The sequence below is a fragment of the Pinus tabuliformis genome, chromosome 4_2, assembly GCF_031772625.1.
Source record: "Pinus tabuliformis cultivar Carrire ecotype Pingquan chromosome 4_2, CPIR1, whole genome shotgun sequence".
Classification (NCBI taxonomy): domain Eukaryota; kingdom Viridiplantae; phylum Streptophyta; class Pinopsida; order Pinales; family Pinaceae; genus Pinus; species Pinus tabuliformis.
This window is the reverse complement of record NC_142304.1, coordinates 242,978,988-243,004,699: the sequence shown is the minus strand read 5'-3', so window position 1 is coordinate 243,004,699 and position 25,712 is coordinate 242,978,988. Positions and strand designations below refer to the sequence as shown.

At 37.2% G+C, this 25,712-nt stretch overlaps 1 pseudogene; it reads left to right on the top strand.

The window, feature by feature from the left end:
* LOC149168938 (ABC transporter G family member 39-like) overlaps positions 1-9,199 on the top strand; it is a 38,136-nt pseudogene extending 28,937 nt beyond the window's left edge.
* The last annotated feature ends 16,513 nt before the right edge of the window (positions 9,200-25,712 follow it).

Here is a 25,712-nt window from a genome sequence, read left to right as displayed (position 1 = left end):
TGCTATGAACAATACAGGAAATGAAGACGCAAGGAGTCACGGAACAAAGGCTTCAGTTATTGTGGGACGTGAGCGGATCATTCAGGCCTGGAATACTCACTGCATTAGTCGGCGAAAGCGGCGCCGGGAAAACCACACTGATGGATGTTCTTGCAGGGAGGAAAACTGGAGGATACATAGAAGGATCAATTACAATCTCTGGATATCCTAAGAAACAGGAAACTTTTGCAAGGATTTCTGGTTACTGCGAACAAACTGATATTCATTCACCATATGTTACAGTTCATGAATCTCTTGCTTACTCTGCTTGGCTTCGTCTTGGCATGGAGGTCGATGCTGATACAAGAAAGGTATTTTCATATATATCAATTCCATATCAGTTTGGGTCAATTAGTTGAACTAAGAGTTTTTTCATGATTATGGACAATATTCTGTGTGTGCAGTTGTTTGTGAATGAAGTAATGGAACTTGTAGAGTTGAATAATTTAAGTGGTGCTCTGGTGGGATTCCCTGGAGAAAATGGTCTGTCTACGGAACAAAGAAAGAGATTGACAATAGCAGTTGAATTGGTAGCGAATGTTGGAATGTTAATTCCAACTGCAACAGGTTACATGTTACAGGCGGACCGTGACAGCAATGGCAGCGCAGTGATTCGTGAGTTTTCCGGCATGGATTGACCAGAAAACGGCACCGGATTCTCTCGGGTTGATTTCAGGCGAAAGGAATAAACCGGCGATCGAACCCGAGAACATATAGGGCTGACAGGTGGTTTACCACTGACGTAACGCAACGTCATGTTCTCGGGTGGTAAACCTCAGCAGTTGTATGCCTTCCGATATCAACCTCCGCCGTCCGATTGTCCTCTTCGTCCTCTGTCGTCGATCTCGGAAGCTGCTGCCCGCCTGCGTCAATTCAATGCATTGCGTGGAGTGTTTGACTTTCGGAAGCTGCTGCCCGCCTGCGTCAATTCAATGCATTGCGTGGAGTGTTTGACTTTTCCGCTGACCGCCGAGGATGGAAGCGTTAATGCTCTTAATGGTTGGTCGTATTGTTTTGGTGAAGAGCCATTAATATGGGTATGGGCGCATAGGTTTATATATATGTTTTATATATATGTTTTATATAAGTCGTAAATAAATCTATGTGTAGCAGTTTTAGATTGTAGTATAATGGTAACGTGCAGCAGTTTTATGTAGTGTGGCTGCACCCATATTGTATTGTAATGGTGTGTGATGGCTCTGTGAGTGGTAATGTTTTTTAAGAGTTGGCCATTGTGAAATGGGAGTGCAGCGGAAGCTGGAGTGAGTTGAAGTGTTGCACAGCAGTGCACAAATAATCCAGTTTTCTCATTATAATAAAAAAGGTATGTATGTAGTGTGAGAGCTCGGTGTGGAGCAAAAAATGAAATAGAAGTTTATGCACAACAGTGCGAGTGAAGAAAACAGGAGAGCACGCATGAAGCAGGTGAAGACAGTGCACAGTAGTGCATAGATTTTATTAATGAATTGGATTTGCATTGAAACGCAAAAAGAAAAGAATGCATATGTTTTTTTTGTAATGTGAAAACCCAGGAATGTGAAAAAAAAGGGATTTCACTCAGATGTATGTGTAAAATATTTTTACAGCAGTATGTGTAAAAATAGTTTTACAGCAGTGAATGTAAAATGGGTTTTACAGCAGTAAACCCAGCACAGTGAACTCTCAGGTGGAGAGAAAAGACAGAGTTTTTTTTGTTTTTGCTGAATGCAAGTTTTTGGTAGATCCCTCTGAGTGAAAGAGGATGAATGTGTATCAGTGTTTTGTTTTAATGAATTGAAATGATTTTATGACTGTGTAATACTATGTTCTGAGTTATTCTTTTTGAAAGAGGTTCTCTGCAAATGATCCTGGAACAGTAAAAACAGAGCATTGCCTCTGTGGTATTTGCTTGAATGGTTTTTGGTATTTTTTTCCCATGAAAAATAACCAACAATGGTATCAGAGCTAGTCCAGGCTCTTTGATGGTGACAGAGCAGGCTTAGGCTCTTGAAAAGTGTCAAAGAAGCTGAAGGAAAGACTCTTGTTGCAGCAGCAGTAAAGCTTCTCCAGCAGTGTGAAGTTTCAGCCAAAGGGATTCAGGTATTTCCCAAGTTTTGAGTTATTATTAAAGGAACAGTCAATGATTTAAAAGAAAACACAGTCAAGTATTTAAATCCTAGATAAGAATGGCAAGGTCAAAGAAGAAAGCCTCCAGGGCTGTTAAAAATGTGTCTCCCTCCTCTACTAAACTAGAAAGGAATCTATTTGAAAGCATTGTATTTGAGGTTCCAAAGTTTGATGGAAACTTTGATGTATGGGAAATAATGATGAGGGCTTTCCTAATGTCTGAGGGGATTGAAGTCTGGGAGTCAGTGATTGATGACAGCAAGATGGATGAAGAATCCATGGAGTATGATGCACAAGCAGTAAAACTAATCTTGGATGGACTCCCTGATTCTGTGAAGAAGAATCTAGGAAAATATTCATCAGCAAAGGATATATGGGACAGACTGCATGACCTTCATGCAAAGGGAGCACTGACCATGACAATGAGTCAAGAAGAACCCATCATAGAAGCTGAGAATGAAAAGCTTGACCTCATCAAGCTTCAAGTAAAAGAAAGGGATGAAGAGCTTGCCAAGCTCAAGAAGGAGCTTGATCAATGCAAGAGGAAACACCATGAAGAAGTCATATCCATGTCAAATCAGCTGAATGAAGCAAAGAAGCAGGAAGATGCCTTGACAAGTCAACTTGAACAAAGGCACAAGAGAGTGAACAAACTTGTAGAAGAGATTGGACAGTACAAGGTAGAGGTCTCCTCCCTTAAGTCCGAACTACAAGAAGCCAGGAAGCAGGCACAAGGAGCTGAAAAGAAAATGAAGAGCAGTCAAGCAAAAGATGAAGAAATCTCCAAAATGAAGACAGATATTATCTCTTTCAAAGTAGTAGCAGCTGAAGCTACTCGCAGCAAGGAAGAAACTGAGGGACAACTAGCAAAGAAAAATAATGAATGTGAAAAGTTGGAAGAAGAGATTGTCCTCCTCAGGAAGAGGGTTGAAGGGATGAACAAGATCATGAAGAGCTCTCAAGCTTTGGATGACATGCTCAGCTATCACAGATCTCCATCTGATAAATCAGGACTTGGGTATGTAGCTGAACCCTCAAACAAGGATGAGGATGCCTTAAGCAAAGGAGATGTGAAGAAGCCAGAAAGAGATGGTGATGCTCCTAGTTCCAGCAAAGGCAAGGAGAAAAATGAAGGTTGCAATAGAAGAAATCCTACTCCAAGCAGAAAACCAGCTCCAAGAAGAAATGTAGCTGATGTCAAAGAGGCAAGAGGCAATGATGATCGTCAAAGGATCTCAAGGCAGCAAGGCTTCAGAAGTGCATCAAGAAAACCTCCATCTCCCAGGTACCAAAGTTCATTTTATGGTTATTGTTATGCTTGCTCAAACTTTGGTCATATGGCAAAAGACTGTAGAGCATTTCATGGAAATAGATGTTGTAGTCTCCAACAACCTCCAAGAAACAACTTTGCAAGAAGGAATCATGAAATCTTATTCATGAACAATGTTAAATGTTTCAAGTGTCATAACACTGGGCATATGGCACGAGATTGTAACTTAACATGGGATCTTACACAAGCTAGACCCATGCAAAAGAAGAAAGTTACACAAGTATGGAGAAGGAAGGAAAGGCAATCTGAAAGCCCCTTGAACTCTCCAGTGTATCTAAATTTGTTTTGAGAAGAGTGTGCCAAAAGAAGACAAGCACACATTAAAGGGGAGCTTGTAATTTTTGTTTGCTGAATTGTATTTACAGTCATTTGTTGATGAAGGGTGTATTGCAGCACAGCAGTTGCAAATGAAATCTTTGTTAATCCCTCTGAAAGGTAATATGCAGCAGTGATGAAATCAGCAATGTTTTTGCTTTGTGCTTATGCAATATGCACAGAAATGCATAAAGAATAAAAGATGGCAGCGCTGAAATGTAAAGAGCAGTAGCAAGATAAGGAAAGAATGCAAAGCATGGAGACCCTCACAGCAGTGGGAGGACAAAACATAAAACAACAGTTTGAAATTTTTTATTCAGCACATGCATTGAAATGCATAGCAATGGAAGGTAGTTTCCTTCTATGTAATGTGAGAGAACATACTCACAGCAGAGTGAGTATAATACACAGCAGTGAAAAATGTAATGTTTTTCTTCATATGCAATGCAGCATGCAAAGAAATGCATAAAGAAAAACAAGGACATCAGATTCTTAATGCACACTGGATGTATAAGAATGTGTGTGGCAGCAGAAAATTGAAAGGGATTGCACAGCAGTGCGTTGTGAAAATAAAATGAATGAAGCTGAAGATTGTGTGAAGCAAGGGTGCATAAGAAAAGGCAGCAGCCTGTGTTATTTTTTTGTGGAGAATGAAGTGCCAAGAGTATGGGCACAGCAGTATGATGAAACAAAAGGCAGCCACAGTGCAAATTGCAGAGGCAACGCAGCAGCAAATAAAAACCCAGGGATGACAGTCTATGGTTATGGGTATGGACAGCAGTGTATATGAAAAATGCAGCAGCAAGAAGTTATGGACAGCAGCATGATGGCAAGAAGGAGAAGCAGACAGCAATGCAAATAAGAAAATGCAGCAGCATGAAGTTTTGTTGAAGAAATGAAAGGTAATGGACAACAACACATGTAAAAGAAATTTTTTTTACAGCAGTATATGTAACTGTAATGAATGTGTTGTTCATTGAATCGAAATGCAATATATGCAACAGCAGTGTAAATTTGTAAATTGGGACAGTGTAATTGTTCCAGAAAAGACAGAGTATTTTGTCTTTGAAAAGTGCAGAAGCAGTGCAAGTGTAGACACAGCAGTGTGGGATAGACACAGTAAAGAAGATGGCACAACAATGCAGCAAAGAATATGCAGCAGCATAAAAGAACAGTGTAATGAGTTTGCACACACAGCAGTGCAATGATTGTTTGTTTTTGAAACTGCATCTAAAGCAGTGTCTGTTTGTAATCCCTCTGTCAAGAGGAAGGTGCTCTTCAGCACATTGTTATGGTGAATCCCTCTGTCATGAGGAAGGTGCTCTTAAGCACAGTTTCAGGTTAATCCCTCTATTAAGAGGAAGACAACTTTGATTGTTTGTGGAACTGCATCAGAAGCAGTTGGTGAATCCCTCCATGTGAGGAAGTGTTTGGGTAAGATTGAATGCCCAGCAGTTGAAATTAAAGGGGAGTGTTGGAATGTTAATTCCAACTGCAACAGGTTACAGGTTACAGGCGGACCGTGACAGCAATGGCAGCGCAGTGATCGTGAGTTTTCCGGCGTGGATTGACCAGAAAACGGCACCGGATTCTCTCGGGTTGATTTCAGGTGAAAGGAATAAACCGGCGATCGAACCCGAGAACATATAGGGCTGACACGTGGTTTACCACTGACGTAACGCAACGTCACGTTCTCGGGTGGTAAACCTCAGCAGTTGTATGCCTTCCGATATCAACCTCCGTCGTCCGATTGTCCTCTTCGTCCTCTGCCGTCGATCTCGAAAGCTGCTGCCCGCCTGCGTCAATTCAATGCATTGCGTGGAGTGTTTGACTTTTCCGCTGACCGCCGAGGATGGAAGCGTTAATGCTCTTAATGGTTGGTCGTATTGTTTTGGTGAAGACCCATTAATATGGGTATGGGCGCATAGGTTTATATATATTTTTTATATATATGTTTTATATAAGTCGTAAATAAATCTATGTGTAGCAGTTTTAGATTGTAGTATAATGGTAACGTGCAGCAGTTTTATGTAGTGTGGCTGCACCCATATTGTATTGTAATGGTGTGTGATGGCTCTGTGAGTGGTAATGTTTTTTAAGAGTTGGCCATTGTGAAATGGGAGTGCAGCGGAAGCTGGAGTGAGTTGAAGTGTTGCACAGCAGTGCACAAATAATCCAGTTTTCTCATTATAATAAAAAAGGTATGTATGTAGTGTGAGAGCTCGGTGTGGAGCAAAAGATGAAATAGAAGTTTATGCACAGCAGTGCGAGTGAAGAAAACAGGAGAGCACGCATGAAGCAGGTGAAGACAGTGCACAGTAGTGCATAGATTTTATTAATGAATTGGATTTGCATTGAAACGCAAAAAGAAAAGAATGCATACGTTTTTTTTGTAATGTGAAAACCCAGGAATGTGAAAAAAAAAGGGATTTCACTCATATGTATGTGTAAAATATTTTTACAGCAGTATGTGTAAAAATAGTTTTACAGCAGTGAATGTAAAATGGGTTTTATAGCAGTAAACCCAGCACAGTGAACTCTCAGGTGGAGAGAAAAGACAGAGTTTTTTTTGTTTTCGCTGAATGCAAGTTTTTGGTAGATCCCTCTGAGTGAAAGAGGATGAATGTGTATCAGTGTTTTGTTTTAATGAATTGAAATGATTTTATGACTGTGTAATACTCTGTTCCGAGTTATTCTTTTTGAAAGAGGTTCTCTGCAAATGATCCTGGAACAGTAAAAACAGAGCATTGCCTCTGTGGTATTTTCTTGAATGGTTTTTGGTATTTTTTTCCCATGAAAAATAACCAATAGCGAATCCTTCAATAATTTTTATGGACGAACCAACATCTGGATTGGATGCAAGGGCTGCAGCTATTGTTATGAGAACAGTTCGAAATACTGTTGATACTGGGCCAACTGTGGTTTGCACCATTCATCAACCCAGCATTGATATATTCGAGGCCTTCGATGAGGTATTTTTATGATATTTACGAGAGGATGGACACACCTCAAGTTTTTAAAAATTTTATTCAAATTTTGAAAGGCTTTTTATTAATCTTTAAGCATTTTTTCATATAGTGAAAATAAATTAACATGTTAAATACATTTCTTCTCGTGGAAATGCAGCTGATGTTGATGAAACGAGGGGGACAGATGATCTACGTTGGACCTCTTGGTCACCAATCCGAAGCACTTGTGGACTAATTGGAGGCAATTGAAGGTGTACCGAAAAATACATCTGGTTACAACCCTGCTACATGGATGTTGGAAGTGACCTCTGTCACTTCATCAACTCGGCTTGGAGTTGATTTTGCACACATCTACAGAAATTCATCCCTGTATCTGTAAGTTATTGTTTCGGTGTTTTCTAATTATTTTGAGTTTTTTTGTTTTTTTCTCTCGAATTGGGTCATACATTTGTGAGAGAGTGCGATTTTGTTCAGAGTATGGTCTCAGGTTGTTTAACATGTATTTTGGCCTGCCCAGATAGATTCAACACTTTAATTTGTAATACTTGGAATCTGGATTAGGTAAATTACACCACTTAAATTTGTAATTTTAATCAATATATTCTATTTCCCACAAAATTATCGTAAAATTAAGCAAGGAAGAGCCCAAAGTACCCAAAACTTCAAATAATTAAACTGCAGTACCCAGAACATAGAATAATTAAATTATCGCCATTGTTAATGTTATATATTGACGTTATATGGTTTTTTTTTAATGGTTCAATACCGCGGAAAGATAATCGAATTAGTTTCTGTGCAGACGTAATGAAGATCTAATTCAGGAAATTAGCAAACCTGCTCCTGACTCCAAGGATTTGAGCTTCGAAAGACAATTCGCTCAACCCCTTGCAATTCAAACCATGGCTTGTCTATGGAAGCAGCATTGATCTTATTGGCGAAATCCTCAATACAACAGCGTTCGATTCCTCTTGACCTTGGCCTCTGGTTTGCTTTTTGGAACTGCTTTCTGGGGAATGGGTGGCAAAACGTAAGCATTAATTTCAGGACCCGAGAGCATAACATTTAATAATATCAATTATAATTACCCTAATTTCTGATGTTATGTATGGGTGGTTGTAATTTTTTCTACAGACAGACGCAGCAAGACATAATGAATGCAATGGGATGCATGTTCGCAGCAATTCTCTTCCTAGGCTTCAGCAACGCTGTCTCAGTACAACCAGTTGTCGATGTCGAAAGAACAGTCTTCTATAGAGAAAAGGCAGCTGGAATGTACTCCCCTCTGCCCTATGCCCTTGCTCAGGTAAACACTCTGTCATCTACCTTGTCATTATTTGAATTTGATATTTACATAGCCAAACTTTACTTGAATCCGATACACATACAAAAGAACATTTTGAATGCAATTCAGATGGTAGGGTTCGGAATTTTCTAGAAAACTTGACAGATACCAGGGAATTGTTTGTTTAATTTCCCAGTGCCTTCAAAATATTTTGAAATCTGCAAACTAATTACCTTATTATACTCAGCACAAACGTTAAAATTATCCCATGCCAAAGCTGACTTATCTCGTTCAGCGGATAGTGAAATTATGTTTGTGTTGGTTAGGTTTTGATCGAAGTACCATACGTATTTGTGCAAACAATCGTGTATGGTCTGATTGTTTATGCATTGGTCGACTTCCGGTGGACAGCAGCGAAGTTCTTCTGGTATTTTTTTATGATGTTCTTCACGCTACTTTACACAACATATTATGGGATGTTGATGGCGGGTCTCAGTCCGAATGCAGCCATAGCTTCAGTTCTCTCCTCCGCTTGCATTGCAATGTGGATGGTTTTCTGCGGTTTCATAATTCCACGCCCGGTGAGATTTTCTACCTACTTATAGCATATTTATGAGGTTCTTGATGATTGCTGATTTGGAAATATTTGGAAATCCTAATTGCAGATGTTGAAAATATTTCTGTCAACCTGACGGTGGGTTTAAACCATTGACTTCGTTATTGAATTCAAACTGGCATTCTTAAATCCCCAATCAAATAAAATTCACGACAGAAAACCTTCAGATAATCCAAGTCTACAATAGGTTAAATTCAGTTCTCATAAATCAAGCCACTCGCTCGTATTCAAGTTTATTTACTTGGAAGGGTTTTCTTTTGTGACTGTTGCAGCGGATTCCAGTGTGGTGGAGATGGTATTATTGGGGTTCGCCATTTTCATGGACTCTATACGGACTTATAGCGTCTCAGTTCGGGGATAACTCAGAAGAAATGGTGTTGGCCGATGGTACAAAACAACAAGTGAAAAAATTCCTGAGGAACTACTTTGGATATAGGGACGATTTTATGCGACCAATAGCGGTTGCTACGATGTCATTCGCAGTATTGTTTTCACTATTCTTTGCCATCAGCATCAAGATTCTCAATTTCCAAAAGAGATAGAATAACATTACATTTTGAATTATATTTCGCTTTTGGTCCCAAAAAAAAAATGTCCAAAAGTGTTGTAGATAACCGACGGATTAGGCTGCTATCTTATTTTAATATCCATTTGCTTCCCGATTCCAGGCAGAATTACGAAATCTGTGTATAGCCCTTACGTAATGGGTTTAGTAATGTTGGACAAATAATTATTATGGCAGTACTATGAAGTTTCTATGTATGGTCCTTGACCTGTTGAATTTTATTTGCTCGTAGCTTTTGGAAAATATTTAAAATCTGAGAGACAGAAGTCTCCATGTCAATTGTTTGAAGTCATAGTTGTTCACTAAATTTCAAAATATTTTCAATCTACAATTTAAATAACCATCATAATGCATAGATATTTCTGTAAATGAATCTTAGTTCTGAGAAAGTGCTTGTAAAATGCAATGATGATGCAGATTTATCCTTTTTCTCAGTCGTGCAGTGTAAGCTGTTTCGAAATAATCAATAAGTTTGATAATTTTGAAATAGATATCGGCGCACGACCATTAGAGAATTTATTTGAGCATATGATTGGACTGTATGACCATTAGAGAATTATTTGAAAACATGATTGCACTGTATGATGTGTCATATGAATTAGCGAAATCAGCTACGTAGAACTTTTGAATGGTCAATGTGCCCACGGCGTTTCTCAATGACGGAATATGCGCATCATAGGGTCTAAGTTTTTTTAATGCTAAATTTGTTGATTTTGAATATTGAAAATAAAATAGTTGTTTCGGGTGTAGATTTTATTTTAAAATATGTTGTTAATAAGTTTAATTTGATTATTAAAAATTATTATTTAGATTAAAGGATTATAGGATTTTTTTAAAGTAATAATTATGTATTAAATGTGAAAATTTATATCAAAAGTGATTATGTTTCTTTTTTAATTAATTGATTAATTAAAGAAGGTTTTATGAACAAGTGTGGTATTTAAAATAAGTTGTGGTTTTATAGATATGTGGCATTGATAAAATATAGTATTGGTTTATTGTATTATAATAAAGTCTTTTAATATTAAAAATATTTATAGCTAAGTGGAGTTGAATCTCCATATAATCTTGTTACAAATATTTTTTAAATCCATATATGTTTAACTCATTTACTAATGTAACCATATAAATTAAATGATTAATAAAATCTATAGACATCAATCCATAAAAATCATTAAAATATTTATTTTATAACATTTTACATTATTAAAATAAAAATAAAAACATTACAAAACACTTATTTTATGACACATTTGACATTACTAAAATTTAAAAACACATTTAAACTAACTCGTTTATAACTTTATTTTAATTAAAAAAACATTTAAACTAACTGAATTATAACTTTATTTCAAATTAGTGTTAATTAGAAAAAGAGGAAATCATATTTCTGTTACATTTCAAAATATTCCCAATAAGAACGAAGAATGATGATCAAGTTGTCAAAATTTTAAAACGTTGGCATTGGCAAATACTAAGGAACAACGCAAGGAACGGTGAAAAGGAAAGGGATGATTCTACCTTTCCGGCCATTGTCGTTGCCATTCCACACCGTCAACGACTGGGTATATACACCGTCAACGACCATTGTCGTTGGTATTCCACACTGGTTGGCATTCCACACCGTCAATAATTTTCGTGGACAAACCAACGTCGGGACTGGACGCAAGGGCTGCAGCTATTGTTATGAGAACAGTTCAAAATAATGTTGATACTGGACGAACTGTGGCTTGCACGATTCACCAGCCCTAGATTGATATAATCGAGGCCTTCGTTGAGGTATTTGTATGATATTAATATGACGATGGACACAGAGCAACCTCTTTAAATTTTTATTCAAATTTTTGTCGGGAATTTCTGGTTATTCCAAACAAAATACAATGGAAAAATCCTCTGTTTCCACTGTTGAGAATTTTCTGATAAATTCTGAAACAACAAAAATATGAACAGAGAGCAATACTTTGTTTTCTGATAATTCAAAAACACAAGAACAGAGCATAAAATAATACTCTACTTTGCCTCAGGATCAAAAACTGATCAAAATAATACTTTGTCTTTGACGCAGAAAAATACTCTGTTTTTAACTCAGAAAAACAGAAAAATTCGTTCTCTGGAAACGGTGTTGCAGCAACACAGTTTTTTTTCAGTTGCTGTAACTTGTGTTGCAGCAACACTGTTCGTGGTGTTGCAGCAACGTAAATTTTTTTTCAGTTGCTGTTCGTGGTGTTGCAGCAACGTAAATTTTTTACGTCAAGTATTTTTCAACTTACGGTGTAACAGCAACAGGAAATTTTTGACAAGATAACTTTTGGTGTAACAGCAACGCACAGAAAGAAACTTCTATTTATGAAAATAAACCAACAGATAAAACTAAGTCTTCCTCACGTAGAGGAATCTTCACAAAATATTATGCTAAAGAGCATCTTCCTCTTGACAAAGGGATTACAACAGGAATGCTTCAGTTCCACAAAACAACTATCTCAGAAAATTTCAGCACTGCTGTGCAATACAAAAAAAACTCTCTTGTTCTACACTGTTGTGTTACAAAAGGACTTTCAATCTATTTCATCTCTCTCTTCTACTTCTGTTTCTGCTTCTATTTATAGTGCGGGAAAGGGTCTTCACCGCTTTAACTTGCTGATAAAGTTTATGCTGCTCATGATTAACAGATTTGATCTTTTGCTGTATTTCTTGAGTCGGTGGTGATAAAATCTATGGTTGATAAATGCTACGTCGGCTCGAGGCTGGTTCTTTTCTCTTTCAGCCGTTCTGTTCATTAATATAGTTGTTGAGAAGTAACGATGTAGTGCTGTATCTGATCTTCATCCTTCGGGAACTCAAAAATAATTAAAGAGTGAAAAGATGGTAATGGCGGTGACATAAAAGATCGGGAGACAATGTGGGGCGTCGGATCACGACAAATGAATAAAGTAGCTGCTGCTGTTCTGTTCACTGCAGTTGAAATTATAATTTCAACACTCCCCTTTAATTTCAACTGCTGGGTTATCAGTCATACCCAGAAGTTTCCTTAAAAACTCAAAACTTTTCTGATCCAATGGCTTTGTCAGAATATCTGCAACCTGTTCCTGAGTCCTGCAATGTTGTAAAATGATTTCTCCATTGTTCACCAATTCTCTGATGTAGTGAAACTTTGTGTCTATGTGTTTTGTTCTCTTGTGGAATACAGAGTTCTTGGATAATGCAATAGCTGAGCTATTGTCACAGAAAATAATTGTTGCTGTTGCCTGCTCCTGGCATAGACTTCTCAACATTCTCCTCATCCAAACCGCTTGACATGCTGCTGCTGTAGCTGCCACATACTCTGCTTCTGCTGTAGACAATGCCACAATTGGTTGTTTCTTGGAAGCCCATGAAATGGCTCCTGAACCTATGTGAAAAATGTAACCAGATGTGCTTTTCCGGTCATCTACACTTCCAGTCCAATCACTATCTGTGTATCCAACTAAATCTGAACATTCTGAAACAGTATAAAATATGCCATACCTTTTTGTACCTTTAACATACCTCAGAATTCTCTTTGCTGTCTGCCAATGTGTTTCTTTTGGCTTCTCCATGAATCTGGAAATTAAACTAACAGCATACATTATGTCTCGCCTAGTTGCAGTAAAATACATGAGGCTGCCAACTATGCTCTTGTACACACTAGGGTCAAAATCTTTGCTGTTGTCCTCTTTGCTGAGTTTTAATCCCATCACTGTGGGAGTGATTGTTGCCTTGCTGTCGTGCATGTTAAATCTGCTCAACACTTCATTTACATATTTTGCCTGTGAAATAAAAATTCCATTTTCATTTTGATCTACTTCTATTCCTAAGAAGTATCTCAGCAAACCCATGTCAGTCATCTCAAATTCTTCTTTCATGACTGATTTGAAATTTTCAATGAGGTTGTCATCATTACCTGTAAAAATCACATCATCAACATATAACACAACAATTAAAATTTTACAGTCTTTTTCTTTGATTTAAACAGTGGGTTCTCCCTCACACTTCTCAAATCCGTTTTCCAGTAGATAGGAATATATCCTACTGTACCATGCTCTTGGCGCTTGCTTCAGCCCATAAAGAGCTTTCTTCAATCTGCAGACTTTGTGCTCTTGGCCTTTCTTCTCATAGCCTAGAGGTTGCTCGATGTAAACCTCTTCCATTAATACTCCATTCAAGAATGCTGACTTCACGTCCATTTGGTAAACTTTCCATTTGTTTGGTGCTGCTATGGACACCACTGCTCTTACTGTTTCCATTCTTGCAACCGGTGCGAAAGTCTCCTCATAATCTCTCCATATTGCTGCTTGTATCCCTTGACAACAAGTCTTGCCTTATGCCTTTCTATCTTGCCTTCAGCATTACTCTTGGTCTTGTAGACCCATTTAACTCCAATGAACTCTTTACCTTTTGGTAGATCAACTAAATCCCATGTCTTATTTCTTTCTATGGCATTCATCTCCTCATCCATAGCTTCTATCCATTTCTTATCTTTAATTGCATCTTCGAAATGAACATGGTCATCAACATGACAATACAAAGCAAACAAAGAATTCATTCCTTCATCATAAATATCACTTAAATTTCTGAATTTCTTACATCTTTCATTCGGTGTGCAAGTGTTTGTAGATGCACTTGAATTTCCTCCTTGTGGTGTGCTTGGAGAAGCACTCTCATTTCTCCTCAAGGGTGTCTTTTGCTGTTCTGTTGTTGGCGCTGCTGTTTGGGGATGTGTTTCAACCAACTCCTCATCATCATCATCATGAGACAAACAATTTTTAACATTAACTGTTTTCCCTATGCTTCCTCTTCAATAAATTGAACATCTCTGCTCACAAAAAACTTCTTGGTGGATGGGATATATAACCTGTAAGCTTTGGATTCTTCACTGTATCCAATGAAAATACATTTCTCCCCTTTGCTGTCCAATTTCTTCCTTAGCTGATCTGGAATGTGTGCATAAGCCACACAACCAAAAACTTTCATGTGGGTGACTCCTTGCTTTCTCCTACTCCATGCTTCTTCTGGCACTTTGTTCATCACTGCTTTTGTAGGACATCTATTCAAAATATATACTGCACAGTGTACAGCTTCAGCCCAATAATCATTTGGCAAATGCTTTGCCTTCAACATGCTCCTCGCCATATCCATGATTGTTCTGTTTTTCCTTTCAGCAACTCCATTTTGCTGCGGGGTGTACCTTGCTGTAAATTGCTTATGAATTCCATTTTCTCTGCAAAAACGTAAAAATTCTTTGGAGATATACTCACCTCCTCTGTCAGTTCTCAAAACCTTGATACGCTGCCCACTTTGATTTTCTACAAGTGCTTTGAAATTTTGGAATTTTTCAAACACTTCACTCTTATTCTTCAGAAAATAAACCCAAGTCTTTCTAGTAAAGTCATCAATAAATGTTAGAAAATATTGGCTGCCTGCAAGTGATGGAGCTTGCATCGGTCCACATAAATATGAATGGACAATTTCTAAGGGTGCTTTTGCCCTTATGCTTTTCCCAGTTGGAAAACTTTCTCTGTGTTGTTTTCCCAATATACAACCTTCACAAAGGCTGTCGGGCTTTTCTATCAATGGTAATCCTCTTACCATTCCTTTTCTACTCAACAAATTAAGACCTCCAAAGTTGAGATGTCCAAATCTCAAATGCCACAACCAATTTTCATCCTTTGGTACACTTTGGAGAGCCTCTTGTGTTATTGCTGCAATTACTTCTTTATTTTTCAGATCTGCCCTTATTCTGAGAGGGAACATCCTGTTCCTTGTCATCTTGACTTCAACAATACAACGTTTGCTGGGTAATCTGTCCATGATGGTGCATACATCATTCTCAAAGAAAACATTGTAACCCTTCTGAACAAGTTGTCCAATACTCAAGAGATTACACTTCATTCCAGGAACATAATAGACATCTGCTATGGTTTTCTTTTCACCTTTCTTTGTAAATATTTTAACTTCTCCTTTTCCCATAACAGAAATTTTACTATCAGTCCCAAGTGTGACTTGTGACTGCACACTCTAATCTAAAGCAGAAAACAGGGCTATGTTGCCTGTCATATGGTTGCTGCAACCAGAATCTAGAAACCATATATCCTCACTGTTTGTTTCAGCCATATTACAAACTAACAGCACATTATCTTGACTGATATTTTCTCTAGTGATATTTGCACTAGATCTATTACTCATATCATGTTGCTTCTTCCTACATTCATTTGCATAGTGCCCATATTTTTTACAATAATAACATTGGACATTGGATTTTTCATACCTTTGTCCTTGAGCATGATGTTGTCCACTTTGTTGACTGCTGCCATGGCCTTGGTTCTGATTTGGATTGCTGCCTCTTCCTTGAACATTTGCTGGACTGTTTCTTCTGCCTCTGTATTGGCTTCTGCCTCTTCCTCTCTTGTTTCCTCTGCCTTGACCTCTTCCTCTTCCAAATGACATCTGGGTCTTGAAGGCTTGGTCTAGATATGAGTTTTCATTTCTACTCAACCTCTGCTCATGTGTTATCAGTGATGCATGAAGTTCATCAACTGAAAAATTTGAGAGATCCTTTGTCTCTTCTATGGTGGTGACAATCACATCAAACTTTGAGGGTAGGCACCTCAATAGTTTCTCCACAATCCTCCTTTCTTCAAGAGTTTCTCCATGAGACCTTATCTGTGTGACCAAACCAATTGCTTGTGTGAAGAATGAGTCAATATTGTCTGACTCCTTCATACGCAGGTTCTCAAAATCTTTCCTCAGCAACTGTAGTTTTGCTGTCTTCACTTTCTCCATGCCTTGATAGGCTGTCTTGAGAGTTTGCCATGCTTCTCTGGATGTATTGGCTGCTGCTATCCTCGGAAACACACTCTCATGCACTGCTTGATATAAGAATACAAGGGCTTTTGAGTCCTTCTTCTTATTGCTCTTCAACAACTCTTTCTCTGCCTGAGTTAATCTAATAAAATCTTCTTCATTTGCTGGCTCTTCAAATCCATATAAAACAAGTTCCCATAAATCATGTGAGGCAAACACGGCTCTCATGGTTATTGTCCAGTAGTCATAATTTTTCCCATTGAACTGTGGGAGCTGGGTATTAAACATACCCACGCTGGTACTGGCCATTCTTGCAATACTTGACTGTAAAAAAAATCACTTAATTGTCTTCAGCAGCTACACAAAAAACTAATCTGAAAAATACCTTGACAGCGTTTTCGCTTTGCTGGATAATCTGCTGCAGCAACAAATCTTCTTTCAGCTTCTTTGATGTCTTCAAAGAGCCTGGACAAGCTCTGATACCATGTCGGGAATTTCTGGTTATTCCAAACAAAATACAGTAGAAAAATCCTCTGTTTCCACTGTTGAGAATTTTCTGGTAAATTCTGAAACAACAAAAATATGAACATAGAGCAATACTCTGTTTTCTGATAATTCAAAAACACAAGAACAGAGCATAAAATAATACTCTACTTTGCCTCAGGATCAAAAACTGATCAAAATAATACTTTGTCTTTGACGCAGAAAAATACTCTGTTTTTAACTCAGAAAAACAGAAAAATTCGTTCTCTGGAAACGGTGTTGCAGCAACACAGTTTTTTTTCAGTTGCTGTAACTTGTGTTGCAGCAACGCTGTTCGTGGTGTTGCAGCAACGTAAATTTTTTCAGTTGCTGTTCGTGGTGTTGCAGCAACGTAAATTTTTGACGTCAAGTATTTTTCGACTTACGGTGTAACAGCAACAGGAAATTTTTGACAAGATAACTTTTGGTGTAACAGCAACGCACAGAAAGAAACTTCTATTTATGAAAATAAACCAACAGATAAAACTAAGTCTTCCTCACGTAGAGGGATCTTCACAAAATATTATGCTAAAGAGCATCTTCCTCTTGACAGAGGGATTACAACAGGAACGCTTCAGTTCCACAAAACAACTATCTCAGAAAATTTCAGCACTGCTGTGCAATACAAAAAAAACTCTCTTGTTCTACACTGCTGTGTTACAAAAGGACTTTCAATCTATTTCATCTCTCTCTTCTACTTCTGTTTCTGTTTCTATTTATAGTGCGGGAAAGGGTCTTCACCGCTTTAACTTGCTGATAAAGTTTATGCTGCTCATGATTAACAGATTTGATCTTTTGCTGTATTTCTTGAGTCGGCGGTGATAAAATCTATGGTTGATAAATGCTACGTCGGCTCGAGGCTGGTTCTTTTCTCTTTCAGCCGTTCTGCTCATTAATATAGTTGTTGAGAAGTAATGATGTAGTGTTGTATCTGATCTTCATCCTTCAGGAACTCAAAAATAATTAAAGAGTGAAAAGATGGTAATGGCGGTGACATAAAAGATCGGGAGAAAATGTGGGGCGTCGGATCACGACAAATGAATAAAGTAGCTGCTGCTGTTCTGTTCACTGCAGTTGAAATTATAATTTCAACAATTTTGAAACAATGTATATGAAGTTTTAGGCCTTTTTTCGTATTGTGAAACTAAATTAACATGTTAATTACATTTCTTCTTGTGGAAATGAAACTGATGCAGATGATCTACGTTGGACCTCTTGGTAACCAATCCCAATCACTTGTGGACTACTTGGAGGCAATTGAAGGTTAAAACCTTGCAACATGGATGTTGGAAGTAGCCTTTGTGACATCATCAATTCGGCTTGGAGTCCATTTTGAAGAAATCTATAGAAATTCGTCCCTCTATCTGTAAATCATTCTTTCAGTGTTTTCTATTATTTTAATTTTATGAGTTGTTTTCATTGAAATAGGACAATAGGATTCTGGGAAGAGTGTGATCTTGTTAACATTTTAACTCGAGAGTATTTTTTTCTTGTAATTTTAACAAAAATCTATTAGATCTCCCACAAAATTAGCTAAGAGCATACCCCAAACATAGAAAACGTAAGCATTAATTTCAAAACCCGAGAGCATAAAATTTGTTAATATCAATTCTAACTTATATTGTTATGTATGGGTAGTTGTAAATTATTTACAGACACAAGCAGTTGAAAGAAATAATACAGACCAAAACGTAGCTGCCCCTGCTAAATTAAACAAGGAAATCTCAAATAAAGAGTGCGATATCCAACTTTGCCTGAACATATATTAGTTTTTCCCTTTTGAGTATTGATGAGGCCAGAGAGTGTTGGCCCTTCGAATTTTGGTCTGCTGAGAAAGTGGCCCTTTGAACTTTGTTGCGTTGAGACGGTGACTGTGCAGGCAGTGAAAGCACTAGAGGCCGTGTGGCTGTCATGAAATCTTGAGATAATTACATATCTGACATTTTTTTTCTTAATTATTTCACCAAAAAAACTCACCATTTCTCTAGAAATATTTTTCATTTACATGGTTCATCAATCATGTTAAACACTCTTCCTGACTTGATCCCTTAAATTTTGATTCCATCTCACATTTTGACTTCTTTGATTACACATCTAAGATTGTTTCTAACATTTTTTCCTTAATATTTTACCAAAAAACTCACCCGTTCTCTAGGAATATTTTTCATTTACATGGTTCATCAATCATATTAAACTCTTACTCACTTGATCCCTTAAACTCTGATTCCATCTCACATTTTGACTTCTTTGATTACACATCTAAGATCCTTTTCACCGACATGGTTCAATAATCATGTTAAACTCTTCGTGACTTGATCCTTAACTTTTGATTCCATATCACATTTTAACTTCCTTGATTAAACATCAATCTTAGATACGAGTACACCTACCACACTTGTATCTACCTAGTGGTTAATTGTACAACTTGTGATCACATCCTCTCTCTTCCTAAGAGGAATAAACAATGTTCTGAGTCAACAAAGCTTACAAAACACTTGAGAAATCAAATATGAAGTACAAGGTACAACCGATCATACACCCCTTACAACACAATGCCTTATTACCCCTTACAACACAATGCATTATTACAATAATCTCAAATGAGATACAATAAATAGAAATATCAATAATATTCCTATAGTTCAATTATCTGCCCAAACAAATAAGCCCATTTAATCTTCATCATAATGCATTGCAATCTCCTTTACCTAACCTTCTTTCAACCTTGCAACAAATTATAGACCATAGGAAATTTGCTCCTCTTAAGAAGACCGCTCCATAAGAAATTTGAATGTTACATACACCTCCGAGCTCTAGCTGGAAAAACATTGACACTGGCTGCTTCTCACAATTTCTTCAACTCATATGCCTTTAACTCCAATTTCACTTTGCAAATAATTTCTCTAGCATAATTCCAAAGTGATGTTATGTTGATGCCTCTAAAATCCTACCACCAACATTGGGTATAACCACCCAGTCCAGACCTTAGTACAACTCCTTTTCCGTTTGGTATGGTGGCTCCAACTAGATATTATGGGACCAGTTTCCCATATAATGAATGGTTTGATGGATGATTGTTTTATAACGTATAATAAAGATGATAATTGTCTTAACTTATAACTTAAAAATATAAAATATACTTATCTAACCCTGGTAACGTATTAACAATGCGATTTCTCAGACCAATCCTTGCTTAGAATTAAGCCACAAAACTCAAAGATGTCAACAATCAATATATCAAATTCTTTGAACTACTATGGGATCAGCCGATAACCTAATAGTAACTTAATTAATCTCTCCTAAAACTTGCACTTTAGTTTGATCTAATTGAACAATATGAACTACATATTTCTGGGGCTCAATGTTTCATTTGGAACAAACTGAGTTTGGCATTATGTTCGATGAAGCCCCTAAATCTATCAGGCAGTTATGCATATTTCTATTATAGATCTCATAAGTCAAGAGAAAAGTAGAAGTATGAGAATCAGATCTATCTCCGATCAAAACAACATCAATAACATCTACTTTATCAAATGGTGGCTTACCTAGTCCCTTAGCTTCCTTGGATAATACACTGGTTGGAAGAGGAGAAGAAGGTACCACATTCAATTCTTTTAGTAACAATTTATGTTGATGTTTGAGCTTGCTAAGTTCATTTAAAAAATTATTTGCTAGAGTCTTTTTCATGTCTTCCACAATGTTATAATCCATAGAGTTGGAAACTACTAACATTTTAGATGATGAGGGAGGATTAGAGGATGATGGTTGATTTTGGGTAGATACAACTGGAGTTTTCTTCATGGGAGCTTTATCTTTAGTAAGAGGGCTTGAATTTTTCTTCTTTGGATTTGTTTGAACAACCTCTGTTGCATTTTACTTCTGGTATCTACTGGGAGAGCTTCTTGTCCACTTTCATTATCAGAGTTAGGCAAGATAAAGTCCCACATTCCATGACATTCAACTGTCTCATCTTCTTCTGTTTCCTCTGATGATAAAATTGTGTCTTCATCTTCATCGTCATCTAGATCTGGTTCTGTATTACATATAGCATTAGGTGGTTTAGGATTAGTTGACTAATTTCTTCTAAAGCTTCTAAATGGTTTTCTCATACAATTTTCAGCTACCTACTTTTTTATTTCGACGATTTCACTGGATATAGTTTTTAGAACCTTTTGTAAACCTTCCATGTCATATCGGTCTCTAACTGCTTTATTTTTTGAATCATCTTTGAAAGTTACATTTTTGGATTTTCTTTCTTCAAGAGAATTTTTGTTTTCCAAAGCAATGATATGTTTTTCAACAGCGATCACTTCCTTCATATTTTCTACTAATGTGGGTTTGGCAACTCTATCAACAAATATGGCTATGTTTGAAGGCAATTCAAAGATATACCATTCACTTTAGACTTCTTCACTAGGCTTGGATGTTGTTGGAATTTTATTCAATAGTTTATTAAATCGGGAGTTGAGGTCTTTGATAGGTTCCTTTGATTCAAATTCCAGATTGGAGAGATCATTAACCAAAGTTGTTGTGGACCTAACGTCTCCAAACTTGGTTAAAAATTTCTCCTTAAAAGCACCCCAGCTATTGATGGATCCTGGTGGTAATGAAAAATACCACGATCTAGCTACTTCTTGTAAAGTGTATGGAAATAGTATAACAACATCTTCTTGTGTTACTCTATTCAAGTTTATTGACAACATGAAAATGTTTATATGTTCTTATGCTAATATGCCAATGTCAAGATTAAATTTTGGTAACCATTTTTTAGGATGGGTTGGTAATTGACTCAAAGGTGCAGGCATTGCGACAACTCCTCGATTCATCCATGCCCTTGGTTAAGGTCATGCTATTGCGCTAATGGTAGAAGAAGGTGAGGAGGTTGTTGAAAGTGATTGGGTAGAGGATGTCAAAGTCCCTATACCCTTTTGGGCCATGATTTGGAGTTTTGAAATAGATGGATGTCTTTGAAATGGTTTAGATGGAATGGATGATGATGAGGAAAAAGTATCACTATCAGATTCTAAAGGTGTCTTCCTAGCTCTTTTCTGACTTGGAAGAGGAAAGTCATTTGGTGGAATACCAAGATTTTCACTCTGTTCTCTAGCAAGAGGCTCGGATGGAATATATTGCGAAGTCACAGTGCCTTGGGATAGTTCAAACTCTTCTTGAGATACCCAAAACCCTTGGATGTTATGAATTAAGGACTGCACTTCAGGGGATTCAAGAGAAGAGTTTTCTGGTGTGTTTAGAGTTTCTGCGGTGGGTGTTGTATTTTTCTTTTGAACTTCTTCCCCAGAAATATGAGATTTAGAATGTGAAGGAGAAGTTGGAGGAGATGGTGAGGGAGTTTTACTCTTGGAATGGCCCATGGATTTAAATTTACTCACCATTCACAGTTCATGCCCTCCTTCTAGTGTCGAAAATGTTGATTCCCCTAAAATCCTAGCACCGACATTGGGGATAACCACTCGGTCTGGACCTTAGTACAACTCCTTTTCCGTTTGGTATGGTAGCTCCGACTAGACATTATGGCACCCGTTTCCTATATAATGAATGGTTTGATGGATGATTGTTTTATAATGTAAAATAAGGATGATAGATTCTTTAACCTATAACTAAAAAATACACAAATATACTTATCTAACCCGGGTAACGTATTAACAATGCGAATTCTGATTATTCCTAACAGACAAATAATCATATAGATGAAATACTGATCGACAGAAAGATGAATTCATATATAATGATTACTTTGTTTAAGAAAATAAACAAAGTAATTCTAAAAACATATCACATTCATAACAATGTATATCACTGACATATATCTTTATAGTATAACAACTCTAAATCTTCAGAAATGACACGATAATCAATTGTTTGAAGAGCATACATATATCAAGAATATCAACTTTTAAAAGGAATGCTTCCTCACATAAGGAAACAGTACAAAAGAACAACGATGCAAATACCGCATGCATTTGAATCTTTCCAATTTAAATAACACTCCGATTCCACTTTCTTATTTGAGAAAACTTCGAGGAGATACAAAAGTGCAGGTCTTGAAAAAGCTTTGTCACAAAAATGTAGAACCTTGATCCAGTACTAATAAAAATATATTTAGAAGTACAAAAGTGTAACTTCTCAAGTCAGGTTTTATGCAAATTGGGGACCCTTTCTTAAAAGACATAAAATGGTTTAAATAATAAAATAGAAACTAATGGTCAATAAAAATTTCTTTGAGCTATTGAAACTGCAAAAATAAAAATCTAGGATTTGATTTATGAGAATAATAGTGCGATAGCCTTTGAACTGATTCACTGTATCTACTTCTTCTCTTGCACTTGCAGCTGACAAATTGAGAGCATTCCCTGAATTTCCGAAGGATGACTCAGCCTAGAACGTAGTTGACCTGTGTATGTGGGATCTGAAAGCTCAGGAACCATGCGATTGACAATGTCGGTAAGGCATTTGGCGGCCATCTACTGGTTGTGCGGTTTGAATAGGAAGAACTAAAATGCATCCCAAATCAAGTTTTGCAGTTTGCCGATTTGTTCTTCTCTACTAGCCAGATCTTGTCTCCATCGATTTTCTAGTGCTTTTGCCTTCAGGAGCTTTCCTGGGCAGCAATCGGAGATCAATTTAGCTCCATATAAGCTGTCATTTACCAACTCGATAACACTGTTCATTGTAGCCCTGGCTCTGGAAATAACTCTTTCGTCCTTTTTTAACTGTGATTCCCACTCCGAAAACAAGACTTCTTTGTGCGATTCTTGGATTTTAGGTATATTAGTAGCCATGGCTTCTTCTGTACTTTTCCAAGAGAGAAATCTTGTGACCTTATAATCTGCATCTTCAAACTCTAAGCTAGTGTTAACTACCTGTGCAATGAGTGATGTAGTGATGATGCATAATGGGTCAACCAATGATATTTTATGGAAAAGGATATTCAGTTGTCGAGATAAGGTTTTAGTAACTTCCAGGGCTTATTTCTTGAATTCATCAATCTTCAGATAACCTTTGAATTTCTCTACCTGTAATTGCAACTGTGAGATTTGTTCTTCTTTGGCCTTCTTCTCATGCTGAAGTGGCACTCGAAGCTAGCTCAGTTCTTGAGACAACTTTTGTTGTTTCTGGAGAGCCTACTGATCAGTATTTTGTTTCTCCAGATTTAACTGTTCTTTTAGTTTTTCATTCTACTGTTTTTTCTCGGCTAGATGTTGCTCAAGTTGAACGATCTTTTGTTGTTCCACTACTGTTTTCTCTTCAAGTTAGGTAATACTTATATCCTTTTCTTTGATTAGTTAACTAACATCGAGGCCTTATCCATCGTAGTGGTTGTATAGGCACCTTCATATTGAGATAATTTAGTTAAATCCTCAGAATGATTGACTTCTAAGTTTGTCCATACCACATTCATTAGTTCAGGTTGAGGAGTGGAGAATGGTCCCTGGTCAATTTTTCTCTTTTTCCTCTGTATTTTGACCACAACCTTATGATTTGGACTGTAAAATACATCTAGGGGTGGTATTTCATCCACCTTCAATACAATCTCTTCTAAAGGATTCTCTGGAATTATTTCAATATCATGCTGAGTGTTCATTGTGCCGACTGCCCCTTCAATTGTAATACTAGTATCAATAAGCTCTCGGGTTACAGGCGATTTTGGTATAATGATGTTTTAGGAGTCATTATGGTTCTTGATATGTTGATCGAATTGTTCCCATTCCTTGACTAAGTTGGAATCAATATGCACATTGATATCTAGGAGCTCGTTGGTTTTTTCATTTGTCTGCTCCTTTTCAGGAATCTTCTCAGTAGTGTGTTCTTCACTATGGCCTTCTTGCTACACCAAAGGGGTAGTGTTCAATAAATCCAGAGCTAGTGTTTGTAACCTCTGTGTCCTAAATCGCATAAACTTATCTATCTCCCCTACTCCCAATTTGATCCCTGCTAGACATTTTACCTTTGAAAATGACTCAGCCGAAGCAAACAATTCATCATAGTCATCTTTATCATGTTCAAATTTGGAAATTTTCACGTGAGTGGTAAAGTTGTAAGCACACATTTTTTGGGTCATATTTTCTCTTAGGGATGACTGCTAACTTTAGGATATTTATCTTCTCTGCTTCTTTCTCAGCATGTTTGAAGTCATGCAGTGAGTAAATACCACAACAGAAGGGAAATGCAGGCCACATTTATTTCTTGCACTCTTTGAGGTTCCTGGATGTTCCTTTCTTCTTTATGTGGTAAGCTATTTCTCTGGACAATAACTTATCAAGAATGTACAATGAGAGAACATGTGGATCTGTGAGGCTACCGAAATGTCTGGCATAAGTGAAATTTTCTTCATTGAACCAATTGCTGATTGATGTTAGGTCAATGCTGGCCTCATCAGATAACCAAGGAGTAGGTCTGTTGAATATGGCCTAGTGGATGGGTAAAACAAAACCATGGAAAATTATATATATATGATCTTTATAATGGGCCTTCTACAAATGCTTATGATAAATGTGAATAGTAGTTGGGTTTTGAGGAGTCCATTTCCAACCTAGAATGGGGAAGTCAGAATTGAAACAGATGGTATCCATATTGTAGGTGCTCATATAGAATGGGGGTATTATCCGGGTAGTTACATACCTATTTCTTCTATAATCAAGGATTTGGTTGGCCATTTTATCTCATAAAATGGTTTCCAATCCATGATAAAAGAGTTAATTGTTGCTTCCATTAAAGGCACCATTTCTATGGAAAATCTAGTTGAATTGGAGGCTCCAAAGAGTCTATATATCATAGCGCCAGCATAGCAATAGGGAGATGTTAAGGTGTCCACAGAGTACATACCAGAGAATTCATGCTTATGCTTGTTTGGGAAGTGTCTCCATTGCTTCATAGGGTCTGACTATACCTCGTTCTCCTTGGCAAAAGCTTCTAAAAATGCCTTGTTATAATGTTTCTTGGGGTCCAAAAAATGATACATCTTCTTGACATCTTCTGCCCTGAATGTCCTGAACATCCTTCCATCGGCTGTAAAGAATGCTCTGTCGGTTATGTTGATAATCTATATTACCCATCTCACCAGTTCATTGTATGGTAACACTTTTGCATGGGTTGCTATTCTGTGGAGGAAGGAGCTCGCGAAATCCTTA